A 14,335-nucleotide genomic window follows, 5' to 3' on the forward strand; every position below is an offset into this window, starting at 1 on the left:
AGACGACAAGCAGCGTCAAGATTAAAAAGTCCAGTCCTCCGGCTGCAGCCGCCACCTGCCGGGCCTCGATCCTCTTTCTGGTGCCGATCCGTGCTTTCCACGGAGTGAAGGAGCCATTCTGCCATGTGGAGAACATCCCAGATACAGTACTTTGCTCATAATTGCTTGCCCTTCCTCTGCACGTTTCCAAATTATACGAGCAATTAAATTAAAACATGTTCTATGTTTGCACATGTCCTATGATATTACCCATGTGTGAGAGTAGCATATACAAAATGTTGAAGGAACTCAGCAGTCACGCAGCATCTCTGGGAAAGAATTCACAGTAGATGTTTCGGACCCATGTGGATTGTTCTAAATAACATATGCAAACAAACAACCAAAAATGTTTTCTTCTGCATCTGAGCACAAGACATAGGAGGAAGGCAGTCATTGCGTAAAGCTCTAATAATGCTGGAGATACTCAACAAGTTTGTAGCATCCACGGAGCTGAATGCAGAATTATTTAAGCTTGCATATGGCTGCATTTTACCTAATTAAAAAAACGTATGGAGCTTTAGCTAAATGATTTAAAGGAACTAAAGCAGAGAGGTCGCCAATAGGAACGGTGCAGAGAATTAAACAGACAGGCAACCAATTGCTCACGGAAATTTATCAAAGGAATACTGGCATTCTGGAAAGGGGTCGCTCAATCTGCTTCAAGCTGCCCGGTGAACAGACTGCCACCTTGAGGAGAGAATGCACTATAGTAAACAGTGAATCAAAAGCAATTCTAGTCAGTATTATGTTGGAAATCACGGGCTCCCTATTTAACATTGAAGTTGGTGGAAGTGGATTGTGAGGGCAAGAGAAACGTGCCACACTTGGTTCTAGAACGGAGAAAAGCAGCAAGTGTGGGTCAAGGTGCAGCAATAATTGTGCACATTATCATCTGTGGTGATGGAGGCCAAGGGGTATGATAGAATCCTCAGTTAAAGAGAAAAATACTTATGTGTTATGGAAGGTGGCATTATCCAATCTGACACAATGAATAAAGGCAAGAATAATTGGAATCCTTACTGGAAGTGGGACAGGGGAAATGCAGCCAAAGAAAGTATGGGAGGCAGTGGACTTGCATGGATTCAGGAATCTTAATGCCAAGTGGATGGGAAGTGCATTTTGCAATCAAGGTATAAAAATGGGCATAGGATCCCTATGTTTATATCTTAAGTGCCAAGCTACTCTTTCTGGCTAATGCCATGGAGTGTTAAATTTTCTCTCAAATTCAGCACAAACCAGACACAACAATGTAATACATCTTAAAATCTGATACCTTTTATTATACTGAGAAACTGGAGCTATGAGTTGACTGCCTCCCAAACATATCTTTTTCATACTTGTATCCTTTCTTTTACTGCCAGGAATGCAAGGGGCTGAAGAAAGTAATGGATACAGCCCAATCCTAGAGATGCTGCCTGGCCTGCTGTGTTCACTAGCAACTTAATGTGTGTTGCTTGAAATTCCAGCGTCTGCAGATTTCCTCGTGTATGGGTAATGCTCTCCTCACTTCGTACAGCATATACAGGAGGCACTGCACCTATCATCAAATAACCTCAGCCTCCAGGTCATGCCCTCTTCCTGTTGCCAACATCAGGCCTGGTGTTCTGCACCTCCTGGTTTAGGAACGACTATTTTCCTAAACCCTTAAAGTCTTTGAATGGAGCTGCACAACCCTGACCCTAGTTCAACAACGGAACACTACAGACCACCTCTTACACCAGCACGCACTTGTATCTGATGGCCTTTTTTTGCACTAAGGTCTTGTTTTTTGCACCCTTTTGTTTCTCTTTCTCCCCACTGTCTTGTATAATCTATGTGCAAATTTATATTCTGCTTGTTGTCTGTAGGAAAATGCCTGATGATGCCGCTGAAAGCAAGTTTATCTTTGTACTTGTACCTCATCATAGGTGCGCGCAACAATGAACCCGACAAACGTAGTGGTTCAATGCTTGTCTTAAATCAGTGGTACCTCTACCTTGGGAGAACGATTTGCTATGCTGGTTAGAATGTAGTTTTTATTTATTTAGACATACAGCACAATGACATGCCCTTCTGGCCTACCAGCCCGTGCTGCCCAATTACGCTTCAGTAATCTTCTCCCTGGTTTTAAATCCAAGTGAACTAAAGGAGAATCACTTTCTCTGAAGTCCTGTAGAGATTTATAAGACTTGTAATTACCATGTACTAACAATATTAAACTTCCAAAAAAAACCGATTCTAATTGACATTAAATCAGTAGTTTTACTCACTAAGGATAGCCGGTCACAAACAGAATTCCAGAGGAGCAGTGAAATATCTGATTGAAATAAAAATCTTGACCATATAAGGAAGAAGCGGTAAAAGCTAAATTATCTGTTAAGATACAGTTGTATCTTAATGTCACTTCTGTTCTGTACATAGATATATTTAGTGTGCCCATGGTGGGAAGAAGCTTTCATATGCGTCTGGGTGATTTTAACTTTAGCTGCCTCGAGCAGCACCAGTAGAAAGGGGCCAGTGGTCCTATGTGTTGCATGGAGTGGACTAGTTTTAACCTGTACTTTTTACAAGGCGGTAAAGCAACTGCCTGGAAGCTGGCCACATCACTCTTTAAATATGCAGTTTAATTTTTGATGATGTTATCAGCCATCAATTGCAATTTTAGTTCCTTCTTGAATGATGAAGTTTGAGTTGGTTTCACTACCTGATGCAGACATCAAGAAGAAGGTGTTATTTAATATTATGCCTAAAATTCTGCCATCCAGACTTGGGTGCTCACCTGCAAAGCAGTTGGTCCTTCATACCTGCTCTGGCCAGAAGCACCATTAACAGAAGCAGAAGCAGGCCATAATGCCTTTCAATCCCTGCTCTGCTATTCAAGAAGACTTTGCTTATTCTGTGTCTTGGTCTTGTCCACTTGACTGCCTGATACCTCTATCTGTCTACACTTTCTTTGGTGCTTCAAAATTTGTGACCTCAGTTTAGAATATACTCTGCAAGCGAGCATTCACAGGCAGAGATTCCAAAAATGCCTTGTGTCCTGCCCTAATGAGAGCTACTCTGAGAGATTAAGACTCGTTTCACTGCACACCTGCTCAAATGATGATTCAGACTAAGGTTGGAGGTTTTAGTCCCAATATCCATTCCTGACTGACCTCTGCCATAATATTTACTGGTTCTCATTGGAATTACTCGTGTTAAATTGCTTGCCTATCTGCCTAAGAGTGTCAATGACATGCTTGGACAGTTCATTAATCAGGCAGTGGTTCAAAAGTGGCTAGCTCCAACTTTGAGGTGGTCAGTGATAAAGCAGCTGGAAAAAGTACAGTACTGTTCAAAAGTCTGAGGCACGTATATATAGCTAGGTGGCCTTAAGAGTTCTGCACTGTAGTGTAGTCATTTGTGCTGACTGTCGCAAAAAAAACCCAACAAATTTCATGACGTGTGAGTGAAGATAAACCTGATTCTGAAATAGGTTTCTATTGTGGACTGAGAGTGGGAAAGGGGCGGGGAGGGGGGAATCATGGTTGGGAAAAGGGGAAGAGAGAGTGGAGGGAGTGGAAAGCACCAGAGAGACATTGTGTAATGATCAACACACAGATGACTTTGCCTGGTGTCTCAGGGCTGGGTGTGTCTGCACCTGCGCCAACTCCCCCCCCACCCCCACCCCCGCTCTCTTTCTCTGCCACCTGTCCTCACCCTACCACCCTCACCACTCCCAACATCTTTGCTCATGCCAGATTTACAAGTTCGCTCTCCGCTCCCATTGACAAGTACACTGCTGTGCAAAACTCTTGGGCGCCCTAGTTATATATATGTATATGTGTGTCTAAAACCTCTGCACAGTACTGTTGTATGTCTGAGGGATTGGGAAGAGCCACACAACTACATTTGCATCAACAAATACAATGGGGGGAAATGTGATCTGTGTTTTGGAATGGTGTGCAATGATCACTTGTAGCAACATCTCAAGCTTCATCTCGCTGAGGTCCGGTGCTCCCCAGGATTGGGTGCTCATCCCTCTCGTCTTCAAGCTGCTGACTCATTACTGCACTGCCAGACCCAGCTCGAGCAGGGGTTGGCCTCATCAGCAAAGTTGGTGTGCTGAGAGGAGGTGGAGAGGCTTGTTAATGGTGCAAGAACAACAACTTGAGTGTCGACATGGACAAGACAATGGAGATGATTGTGGTCTTCAGGAAGGAGCAGGTCAGCCGCTCTCCATTGCACGTGATTGGCTCTGCCATGGAGAGAGTGAAAAGCATGAAGTTCCTGGGTGCGCACATAATGGACAATCTAACCGGACCCACAACACCTCCTCACTAGTCAAGCAGGCACGGCAGCAGCTATGCTTTTTGCCGAGACTGAGGTGTGCAAGGCTCAGACATCCCACCTCTCCTGGGTGTTCCGGGAGTCTCCCACATATTGATAGCGGCTCCCTGATACCCGCAATTTATATACAATATCCCAGATTTCGATTTTTTTGAGAGCGAGAGAGAGAGAGCAAGAGAGAGCGCGAGAGAGTGAGAGCAAGAGAGAGCGTGAGAGAGCGAGCGCAAGAGAGAGCGCGAGAGAGCGAGAGCAAGAGAAAGCGCGAGAGAGCGAGAGCAAGAGAGAGTGCATGAGAGCAAGAGCGAGACAGAGTGTGTGTGTGTGTGAGAGAGAGAGAGAGAAAGAGAGAGAGAGAGAGAGAGAGAGAGAGCGCACCATGACAGAGTGTTCCAAAAAAAGAAAATATAAAACTAAAGTGTACCCCTGCCTAATAGAGGTCAAAAATAATGACAGTGCTCGCTGCACTGTTTGCAACAGTGACTTTTCTACTGCCCATAGTGGGTTAAGACTGTAAAAGACATGTTGCCGTGAGTTTAATAGGTGTCATTCGTTCATTAGCATAGCTAACATTATTTAAACTAGCTGGCTAGTTGCTGAGGAGCTACTCTATAGCAGACATCCCACATCTCCCGGAAGTTCCGGGAGTCTCCCGTAAATTGATGTGCTACCTCCCTGAAATGAGTTTTTGCAGGGTGGGATGTCTGAAGGCTCCCCAACCCCATTCTAACAACTTTCTGCCAGAGCCCCATTCAGTGTGTCCTGTCTGGCTGCATCATTGTGTAGTACAGAAGCTGCAAGGCATCAGACTACAAGACTCTACAGAGGACAGTAAAAACTGCCAAGAGGATGACCAGGGTCTCCCTCCCCCCTACTTGTGACATTTACCAGGCTCATTGCAGTTGAAAGGCCTGAAGCTTTGTTGAGAACTCCCACCACCCATCCCACAGTCTCTTGATCCACCACCACCAGGAAGGAGGTACAAAAGTGTCAGGATTAACACTGCCAGACTAGGTAACAGCTTCGACATTCATGCTGTGAGACTAATGTATACCCCGCTACCACTGAGGTTCTGTCACGAGCGCAGCAAGCTGTTTACTGTTTCCTTTATTGTTTACCATTTACTGTTTACTTTTTACCTGTGCTGTCAATTATATTTCATTAACTTACTTGTGATAATATTTTGTTTTATGTGCTGCGTGTGATATATGTTTTCCTGGGTGCACCTTGGTCTGAAGGAACATTGCTTTGTTTGTATGTATGTAGTCACGTGACAAATAACTTGAACTTGTAGGATATTCAATAGGACGGAAATGACAGGGTGTGTGATGTTCATGTACTTATCATATTGAGTGTTCTATGATAGTTGTTGAAACTCTTATGAACTGTAAATGTGCTGCCTTTACTTAAATGAATAATGAGAGGTCCTAATAGACAGCAAAATTATTATTCTTACAAAGTTAAACAATAACTCTTATTCTGGCTGTATGTTATTTCATAATGTCTCCCACAAGACCAATCTTACAACTCACACACAGCGTATTGTCAGAGAGGGACATGAGATCATCCTGATTACCTGCTGTTCCGAGCTCTGCTTGCCTGGGCTGGTGCAGCCGCTTCTTGGGCTACACTGACAGCTCAACCACATGCAAACTGACCCAGACAGTATATTGGCTGAGAAAGGAAAGGGAAGATTGCCAATATAAAGAAATTGTTTTACATATGTTTAATGAAGAAAGCAGCCTTACTTGCAGGTCGCCTTTTGATCATTAGTAAATATTCTATCAAAGGTCTCAGAGGACTGTTCGGCCTCTTGACAGTTGATGGTGTCTGAACCAGAGCACGATAGCCATGTTTGACAATGCAGGAAAGTACTCTTTCAAAAAAACAATCTTCATGATTTACTACTTACAAAACTAAATTTGCTTTTTCTGCGTCCACCTAACAGTCAGCGGGAGAAGACAAGATAGGCTCAAATTGATACAGGATGTGGGACTCACAATGACTTTCCTGAGGAGGAGGGTAAGCATTTTTGTATTGAGCAAAAACCCTATTACCTACAAATCTGTACCATGGACCAATCAAAAACAACCACTCATGGTGAATTTGTCTGCATATTAGTAACACAATTGCATGGTTTTGATTATATATTTGTTTTTCCTTTTCATTCCTTGTGGTGCATTGGGCAGCATTTTTTGCTGTTTCCTTAGCAATTTCTCTGTTTTTTTTATGAGGCTGAATTGCTAGCTTGACACTCAAACCAGCACGGATGGAAAGTGTGCAAGGAGCCAGCTGGATTCGAACCCTGGACCATTTGCCTTGAAGTCCAGTGCTGCTGCCACTACACCACCGGCTGGCTAAATTATATTATTTATGAGTATACAACCATGTAGTCTGGGGATTCTCTGGACTTGACCCTGGTAACCAGTAATTTTGAAGGTTACCAGCATTCCAGGTTCCTCAGAACAAACTACAGGACTTGGAAGCAGAAAGAACCAGCAACCTGACCCATGCTTGCCCACTGCACTCCTTTCCACCCTGCGTTGTGCAGGTGCACCTGATATTCCAGGTGCGCACATGTCCCCAGGGACACTAGAGAGGAGGACAGAATTCACTGCTATTTTACTAGAGAACTTTAGGGAGGGACTGATGGCTTCAAGAATAAAGTGGGCTGAAAAGATTGTCAAAAAGGTGAAGTGAGATAGGCATTTTTTGGGAGAGAGTGTGAAGGAGCATGGACTGAACAGTGGAACAAAACCAATGTTACTGTTATTAGTGATGCACTATCAATTACTCCAAAAGACTGGAGGTAGAGTAAATACTGAAAGGCTTTTATTAACAGTAAAATGTGACCTCGACTGTGCTGAGTATCTGCCCTGGACTGAGGGAGGAGCAGTGGCACAATCACCTTTATTCACGGGTCTGTAGAGGAGCCACAGGAGCAGTCAGCAGAGGGGCCTGTCCAGACAGGTAACCCAGTTACAACATATATATATATATGGTTTACCACAATTAGGATGAGAGTGGAGGTTTGGACATGTTGCTGGTGTTAGTAGATAGAATGGACAGGAGACTAATGTCAGCTTATGTTGGACATGTTGGCTGCTGCATGATTCTGAAGTGATTTGAAGAGATATCTGTAATATTTTGAGGGAAAGAAGTCATTATATGCCTTTGAGGGCAAGAGATGGGTAATGACCCTGTAGGTCATTTTTTTTAAGCCGAGCCTGAGGTCCTTCAGACCTGATACTCCAGTTTCTGATACCACTGATAGGGCTGCAGGGTAGCGTAGTGGCCAGCGTAATACTTGACAGCGACCCAGGTTCAGTTCCCGCTACTGTCTATAGGGACATTGTACACTCTCCCCTTGACCGCTTGGGGTTCCTCCCATGCTCCAAAGATACATAGGTTAGTAAGCTTTGGGCATGCTAAGCTGGTGCCAGAAGATTGGTGACACTTGCAGGCTGTCTCCAGCACATCCTCAGACTGTATTGGTTTGTTGATGCAAATGGCGCATTTCACTTATGTTTCAATGATTTGATATACGTGACAACTAAAGTTAATCTTTATCTTCATCACTGCTGTTACTACTGTTGTTATTAGTACTACAAGTGCCACTATTACTGTTATATTGCTTCTCTGAATACTACTATTTTATTAGCATTAGCATTATTGCTGAAAGTGCTGCAAGTGTTTTTCTAGCTTTGATTTATCTGGTGTCCTCAACAGTTCGAGGATGGACGTTGAGAGTTCCCTGCTGTGTTTCAATGTGTTGTGCCACATTGAAGATGGATGGAAATGCAGTGTAAAGATGCTTGGTGCAAATGATTGAGCTTAATTTGACACGGGGAAAAAATGGATCAACGGATACAATAAAATCTCAGCCTAATTAAACTGCGGAACCTCCATTAAGAAGAAGAGAATGGTGTTTTAACAAACTCGAAATATTTTCTGGTTAGCCTTCTCATCCTGACCAGTCTTGAGCTTAAGTGGTGTCTTGCATCACAAAGCCTTAAATCCTCTTACCCATTGCCACCAAGTCTGTTGCTGTGCTTTTTTTTCTCCTTGTATGAGACAGGTAGCAGGGTCATATTAAAGAGTTACAAGGACTTCAGGGAAACTCTTATCCCTGAAATGAAACTTACGCTCAGTGGCCACTTTATTAAATACCTGCCGTGCCTTATAAAGTGGTCATTGAGTGTATGTTTGTGGTCTTCTGCTGCTGTAGCCCATCCTCTTCAAGGTTCCTTCAAGGTCTTCTGCTGCTGTAGACTATCCTCTTCAAGGAAATGCTCTTCTGCACACCACTGTTGTAATGCATATTTATTTGAGTTACTGTCACCTTCCTGTTAGCTTGAGCAAGCTGGCCATTCTTCTCTGTCCTCTTTCACTAACAAGGTGTCTTCGCACTCAGAACTGCCACTCACTGGGTTTTTCTGTTTATTGCCCCATTTTCTGTCAACTCTGAAGACTGTTGTACGTGAAAATTCCCAGAGATCAGCAGTTTCTGAGATACTCAACCCATTCCATTCTGGCACCAATAATTATTCCATGGTCAAAGTCACTCAGACCACATTTCTTCCCCACTTTGATGCTTGGTTTGAATAGCAACTGAATTTCTTGACCACTTCTGTAATCTATTATGCACTGAGTTGCTGCCATATGATTGGCTGATTTGCAATTGGTACAAACTTGATGCCTTAAAATAATTTTGAACTCAATGCCTCACCTGTAGCATTTCACGAGCTCAGCCAATAGTAACTTTTCTACTGAAAATGTGATTTCAACATTCTCAGAGCAGTTGTTGATTTCTGCTTTCCCTCATGGTAGACTTTGCTGTGGTTTGAGAACTTCAGAATAAAAATTGACTTTGCTTGCAAAAGAATTGGCCCAACTGGTACCAGCACTTCTATAGAAAATTATTGGTGATGTGCTCTGAAGGATCAGTTTGCTTCTGACCACCAGATATTCCAATTTGAAAATCAAAGCCAACCTGAAGACTGGCTATTGTCGATCCTGAGTTCCCATATTGTCTCTGGATTCATCACTGATGCCATAGGCAGATTAACAATGCCGTGAATTAAGAGATCTGTATTTGACCCCTTTGCTTTACCTTGTGAATGGCTGGCATGAATAGCGTGACTTGGGTTGTCAACCTTAATTGAAAGGTTATATGAGTTCTTTTATATTTTACTTTAATGTTTATTATTGATCAGGAAAGACTGCAGTTATTTGAAAGATAGCCAGTTCAAATATGCAGCAATATTACATGGCAAGATTTTGTTTTTGGTTGCCAGGTTAGTGCACAGAATAACATGGTAGTTTTCAAAATTGTTGGATGGAGCCTGTTCCATCTAGCTGATTGATATGGCCTCTAATTAATCATTCCTGAGTGTGCCATGTCTGACTATGTCTCAATATTGTTTGAGACTGCGTACCAAGATTGCAAAGCTGGATTTAAATGCACAGCAGTTTGAATCACTAAAGGGCCTAAAGGATCACTGGGGACCCAAGTCACCCCAAACACAAAGTGTTCCAGCTGCTACCATCTGGGAAACAGTTCCGCAGCATAAAAACCAGGACCAACGGGCTCCGGGACAGCTTCTTCCACCAGGCTATCAGACTGATTAATTCATGCTGATACAATATCGACTGTCCTGTTGTACATACTATTTATTCATTATAAATTACTATAAATTGCACATTGCACATTTAGACGGAGATGTAACATAAATATTTTTACTCCTCATGTACATGAAGGATGTAAGAAATAAAGTCATTTCAATTCAATTCAACAACTTTCTGATTTAGAGCTAAGACATCTACTACTTGGCTACACCGATGGCCAATGTTGGTGACCCTGGATATAGGAGGGGACCAGTGTGGTAGACCCTGAAAAAAATGCTGGGAAACTGTTGAGTCTCTTTCTGCCATGGTCCACCACCCTCCTCTCCTATCAGATTTCTTCTTCTCCAGCCCTTTCCCTTCCCCACCCAGCTGTTTTCACCTATCACCTTCCAGTGAGCCTCCTTCCCCTTCTCCCCACCTTTTTATGCTGGCATTATCCCGCTTCCTTCTCAATCCTGAAGAAGGGTCTCAGCCGGAAATGCCGACTACTTATTCATTTCCACAGATGCTGCCTGACCTGCTAAGTTCCTCCAGCATTGTGTGTGTGTGTGTGTGTGTGTTGTTTGAGAGTAAAAGTTATCCACACTGACAAAGGATTTGTTAACTTTATAGCATAGGTTTGAATTTTAGTTATCTTTCACAGATTTGGGAACCACATATATTAATAACATGAAGTCTTCAGGCACATTAGTAAAGAAGAAAGTTAAACCAGATGACAAAGAATCAGCAATCTCCTGATTTTCACTTCCATTGAAATCAACTGAAATATTAATATTACAGCAAAAATGTAGCTAAATGCAAATCAGTTGCAAGCTAATGATTTTAAGAGAAAGTTAAGCGGGGGGAGGTGCAATGATTTACAGAGCAGTTCTGTCCTTGGAGAGAAGGTCTAATTAGATAACCATTCATATGTTGACTACCTTGCGCTTCACTAGGTGTCAGCATTAGACCTTTGGTTAATACAACTGGCAACACCGAGATCTCGCTAGAAAGGCTTGCTGTATGCCTGAGGCATGAAGTTGTGGCTCTATAAAGATAAGTTGGTATTTGCAGCTAATATGTTTGAATTATTTTAAACCATTCAAAGGATATTTTTGAATTCCAAGGAATTTGTAAGACCAGATGATGCTCACGGAACAAGATGACTGCATACTGCATAGGATGGCAACAATACTGTAGTGAATTTATTTAAAATACATTGAAGCTAATCGTTTGATATACATAAATTAGAGTAAAGTAGTGTATTTCCAGGACTAAAGAGAATCAGCTTTTAACTTTCTTGTTCTTGCAGCTGCTTTGATTTTTCAATGAAAATGGCTGAGGAACATTGTTTAATATAACTGGGACCTGTACTTTTACAGAAACTGGTGAGGAAATTATCCTTGCTGGGACTCAACACCTCCCTCTGCAATTGGATGCTGGACTTCATAACAGTAAGGCCATAGTTGGTCCATGTGGGCAGCAACGTTTCTTGTCCCATTACACTAAGCACTGGCACACCCCAAAGCTGTGTGCTCAGCCCACTGCTGTTCACACCGCTGACGTATTACTGTGTCACAGGATCCAGCTCAAACCGTATCATCAAGATTATGGATGACACAACAGTGGTTGGCCTCATCAGGAATGATGACGAGACGGAGTATGGTGAGAACATGGAGTGACCGGTGGATTGGTGTGAGAAGAACACTTAAGCCTGAACTTGGAGAAGACCAAGGAAATCATTGTGGACTTCAGGAAGGTGAGGACAAACCATCCCCGTCCGCAAATACGTGGCTCCTCTATAGAGAGAATTAAGTGCACTAGGTTCCTGGGAGTTCACATCAAAGATGACCTCACCTGGTCCCTTAATATCACCTCCCTGAACAAGAAGGCACAGCAGCACCTCCACTTCCTAAGAAGATTGAGACAAGCAAGGCTCCCCCTCCTGCATCCACCCCCCATCTTAATTGCATTTTACGGGAGCACCATTGAGAATGTCTTGACAAGTTCCATCTCCATCTGGTATGGGAGCTGTCGAGCATTGGACCAGAAGTCCCTACAAAGGACTGTGAGAACAGCTGAGAGGATCATAGAGGTCTCCCTACCGTCCAGCATGGACAATTTTTCATGAGCGCTGTGTATGCAGGGGTCCTTCATATTATTAAGGATCTCACCCATCCATCCAGCATCCTCTTTGGCTTTCTACCCATCAGGCAGGAGGCTACAATGCATAAAAACAAGAATGATTAGAATAAGAAGCAGTTTCTTCCCCAAGGCCATTAGGCTTCAGAACTCCCTGTGGCAACGTATTCAAAGTGTCACTGGTTAATCTGTTCCATACCATACAATATTTAATATTAATGCACTTTAGTCTGCAATTTACAAGGGATGATTGATAAGTTCGCGGCCAGGGTAGACGGAGTCAGTTTTAGAAAACCTAGCACATTTATTTTTCAACATAGTCCTCTCCTACATTTACACACTTAGTCCAGCAGTCGTGGAGCGGACGGATCTTGGACCTCCAGAAAGTGCCCACAGCAGGGGTGATTGATAAGTTCGTGGCCTAAGGTAGAAAGAGATGAGTTATTAACTTCAAACTTTCTGCATAATCACACAGAAAGCTGAACTGCATGTGCATGTAACGAGAGCTGTATAACACATCTCCTTCTACCCTAGGCCACGAACTTATCAATCACCCCCGCTGTGGACACTTTCTGGAGGTCCAAGATCCGTCTGCTCCACGACTGCTGGACTAAGTGTGTACATGTAGGAGGGGACTATGTTGAAAAAGAAATGTGCTAGGTTTTCTAAAGTTGACTCCTTCTACCTTATGCCACAAACTTATCAATCACCCCTTGGATGTGTGATTCATCCGGAGATTTTATCCTTACTTTCATAAGTAATCCTGTGCTATGTGCATTACGTGCACTACTATGGTTTATATACAGGTTTGAAGAAATGTCTCATTTCTATATATGTACACTATATGGTTATATGTGTTATATACATGTATATAGTTAAATGACAATGAACTTGACTTGACAGTCATGATGGACTAGTCCAAGATCTTTGCTAAGGTTAACTAAAGTCATAAGTAGGAGGTTAAGATTGTAATGCATTATCCCAAACTCCACATTAACGCGCACTTTGATTTGATTAAAGCAAAACTCTTGAATGTGGGTCCAAACGTAATATTTTCCCTTTTCAGTCTCATTAAAACTCCAGACCTTTCTGACTACCGTTAACAATCCTTTCAGATTCCTCTGTTATTCTGGGCTCCTGGTTGGCCCAGAACCCGAGTACTCACCTTGCAATCTTCTCCTTCTCTGTGACATGATCTCGACGTATTATCAGGTCACTCCAAGCTACTTTTGCTTCATCTCCTCACTCATTCATTTTGGCTTAATAGCTCCTGACTATAACTGGGGTTGTGCCAGAAAGTTGGTGCAGGGCTATTTCTAAACACAGCCCATGAGGTTCTGCTTAATTAAATGGGGCACTAGTTAATAAAACATTACATATATGGGAAAAGAACTTGGACTACAGTAAAAGTGACTGGAAAATGAACTAGCAGCATCAATATTTTTAAAAATATAAAGTCTCAGCTGAAGATTGAACAGTTGTGAAAATGCCTTTGCAGTTAAGACAGCTGCCTGATGCACCAGTAGTAGATGGATATGTTTCCATTCTTTAGGTTCAATGCTTTGTGGAAATTCTTCTGAAGAAAATGTCCAGATGGAATAAGGCAGATACTCAATTCATCATGAGCCAGAACATGAGATGAAAAAGATAAATGGCTACAAACACCTTGAAAAGTCTCTTGATGTCTGAAGAAGGTGAGCTCAACAGTGGAGTTGTGTTACGGTGGTTGAAATTGTTGTTTATTGTTATTTTTAACAGCTATGTGATAACATGCTCTACATATGAAGCCACAAATCCATCTTCTGATCCAACACGTAGAGTCATCATGTGAAACCATTCTGTTGATGTGGTTACAGGGACTTTGTGAAATTGGTATTGTCCAGACTTGATTATGACTCACCGATGCAATTAAGCTACCTCTGCTATTCAATGGCTTTGTGCATTTTTTTGGATGAGTAGGGTGTTTGTTGGAGGAGGAAGGAGGAACAAAATCTGCTTCACTGATTCCAACAGTTAAAGAGGAAGTTCATTCTGGCTGTAGGCAACAAGGAACAGTTGTGAAGAGTGTACTGATTAGAGATTTGCTGAGATATAAAACTAAAACCTACCCAAAGAAAATCCAAATCCAAATCTGATATGTGGGCATGAGGGACAACAGATCCTGGCATCTGCAGCAAAATAACAAACTGTTGGAGGAACTCAGCAGGTCAGACAGCATCTGCAGAGGGAAATGGACAGTCGA

This window comes from Mobula birostris, chromosome 6, assembly GCF_030028105.1.
Source record: "Mobula birostris isolate sMobBir1 chromosome 6, sMobBir1.hap1, whole genome shotgun sequence".
NCBI lineage: Eukaryota > Metazoa > Chordata > Chondrichthyes > Myliobatiformes > Myliobatidae > Mobula > Mobula birostris.